Source organism: Staurois parvus, unplaced genomic scaffold, assembly GCF_062004578.1.
Source record: "Staurois parvus isolate SC_StPar_1 unplaced genomic scaffold, SC_StPar_1.0 ptg000098l, whole genome shotgun sequence".
Lineage (NCBI taxonomy): Eukaryota > Metazoa > Chordata > Amphibia > Anura > Ranidae > Staurois > Staurois parvus.
The window spans coordinates 2,783,274-2,786,344 of NW_028317894.1; positions in this window are offsets into that span (position 1 = coordinate 2,783,274).

A 3,071-nucleotide genomic window follows, 5' to 3' on the forward strand; every position below is an offset into this window, starting at 1 on the left:
AACTCTCATTTCCCTGTAAAGTAGGTATGAGCCAAACGTACATGGGTTTGGTTGGAGGAAAGTTTGCAGAAAACGAATAAAGTTTGAATTCTGAATCCAAACCCCTCTGAAGTCAATTGGTGCCAAATGTCATGAAATAGCAGTGGTAATTTTCTAGGTTAATAGGCAAGGTGGGGAGGGGGGATGGGATGGACACTACCCTGGGGAACAAGTACCAAAGCAAAAAAAAAAAAAAGGTTTAAAAAATTCCATTTGGCAGGGAGCAGATATTTTAATAACGTTTTTAAAGCAGCATAAAAATGCAAACTTCCTTTAAACTAAATGGTGGAAGGGTGCCTCTAACCTGCCTGTGATTTGGGGCATCTGTACAACCTACTACAGCAAAATCGAGATTTAAAAAAAAAATGCTGGGGATTCCCTTCATCCTTACCAGACCCATGGGTAATCCTTGTGCAGCACTATAGAACAAAAGGAAAATGCGCCAGCATTGTGTGATATCTTCAATGAAACATTTTTAAAAAGCATATCTTATACTAACAAATGAAGTTGAGCACATAATGCATATGTTCCATCCAAGGTGAAACTCTCCCAATCTGCTGAATACAGATGACCAACTGTAAAACCTGTTCAACAAAAATGTAAATCGCTGCTTCAAACATGCATCATGGCTTACGCATTTCATGGGCAACTCTCTTCCTGAGGGTTCATGAAGATAGCTGCTATGGCTTCAAAAACTTATTTTGTGTAGAGACAAGTATGCAGGAAATTCAGTGTAATCCATGTCAACACAGGAGAGTACTTGTATACAAAGTATAATTGAAGGACACTTCACTCCTCACCATGGGGCTAAACGCATCAGTGGGGTGGCCTAGGAGGACCTAGGCTGAGGCTGCTTTCTATTCCAATCTAGCACACAAGCTGTTGAGGAGTGCAGCATCATTCAATTATACTTTGTATAAAAGGCTTGGATGGGCACCATGGATGCCGGCACCCATGTGTAGTGAGCCAGTGGAGTGGACTGAATGGCCACTTGCAGTGGCACTCTAAGCACACAGACAGGGTCACAGGAGAGGACTTGCTGCAAGTGTGGGAATAAAGGTAAGGCTGGAGTTCAGCTTCAATCGTTCCATTTCTGAACATCTGCCCTATAAAGTAGATAACATATAAATCCCATAGTTTCCACGCACTAGAATCTAGTAATCCTCGGAGCTCTCTTTTTATTTCATAATGGAGAAAACTCATCAATTGGTCCTGTGGGCAAAGTCTATTTTTCACAAATGCCCTATATCTGTAGCATTTACTTTAATCTACAATTATCCCTTAAAAAATCCTGCTATTTCCTGAAGTCTTAGGGATATGATATATGGAGATCCATCTGTTCTTCCTCCTTTATTGTTTTCTTCTAAAACATCCAAAGCACCAGAATCAGTTTTAGTCCTGGTTCACATCTGTGCGGTTCTGTGGGCGCCGATATGCGGGGGCACGAGAGCCCATTCATTTGAATGGACTCCCATGCCTTGGGACACGCAGGGAAGAAGTCCCTGCACTATTATTATTATACAGGATTTATATAGCGCCAACAGTTTGCTCAGCACTTTACAATATAACGGGAGACAATACAGCAGCAATACAGTTCAATACAAGAGGGAAAGGAGGGCCCTGCTCCTTGGAGCTTACAATCTAGGACTACTTGAGAAATCGCAGCCCGCATGGGAACCGAGGTTCCCAGTACAGTTGTGATTTCCTCTGCTGGCGGCGTGCCATCAGAATTAATGGCACTCGCCTGTGGGTCCCGCATCCCTCTATGTGGGTGGTACGGCTGCAGGTATTTGTGCGGGTCCCACTGTGACACCATCCCCACAGATGTGAACCAGGGGTTAGGAACCGTTCACACTATAGAAACACAGTCCAGATGCATTCCAGATGCACTTCTGCATTTGAGTTTTTGACACATTTTTGACGTGTTCCTGTGTGTTTTTGGTGCGTTTGTGATGCGTTCCAGTGTGTTTTTGATACATTCCAGTTCATTTTTTTCCCCTCTCTTTTTCTTCAATTTAAATACGGACATGTGTGTTCCATGTGCTTTCTGTGCAGGAAAAAGGAAGCATGTTCTACTTTTTTTCTGCATCTGGAACGAACTGGAGCTGCAAGCACTGATGTGAACTATGATATTGACAACTGTATAACCTACTTTCTGTTGAATGCACAAAAAAAAGCAACTGAAAAACTGAAACACATGTAGTGTGAACTGGCCCTTAAACTATTCCACTAATTGATTCATTTTTGTGGCCAGAAATATTAGGTATAGCACAGCAAATCTTCCATAATCACACCTTTTTTTGTAGAGCTCCTGAAAGATGATTCACATGTGTGGTTCGGTGGGGATGGAAGCTCAGGTTTCACAGCTAATTGTTCAGCTGTTCACACCAGGTTTACATCAGGTTCAGAACAGGATTTGCTCTGGATCTTTTACCCTTCACACATGTGCGGTTTAGAAATGGTTCCCATAGTCAAATGTCCTGTAATCCGCACCTGAACCTGAAGGCACTGCTTAGAAATCATACATGACTCTTTTTTAAACCGCACTGAATCCACATTGCCAGTGCACTGGACATATGTGAACAGGCACCACAGAAAGCAATGTTTTTTCATATGTCATGCGGATTGGATGTGGTTCAAACTGCATCCAATACGCATGTATGTGGACCAGCACTAAGAACTTTTGGCTTGCTAATATATATATATATATATATATATATATATATATATATATATATATATAGAGAGAGAGATAGAGAGATAGAGAGATAGAGAGATAGATATACATACAGTGGATATGAAAAGTCTACACACCCCTGTTAAAATGTAAGGTTTCTGTGATGTAAAAAAATTAGACAAAGATAAATCATTTGAGAACTTTTTTCACCTTTAATGTAACCGATAAACTGTCCAACTCAGTTGAAAACAAACAAATCTTTTAGGTGGAGGGAAGTAAAAATGAAAAACTAAAATAATATGGTTGTGTAAGTGTGCACACCCTTAAACTAATATTTGTTGAAGCACCTTTTGAT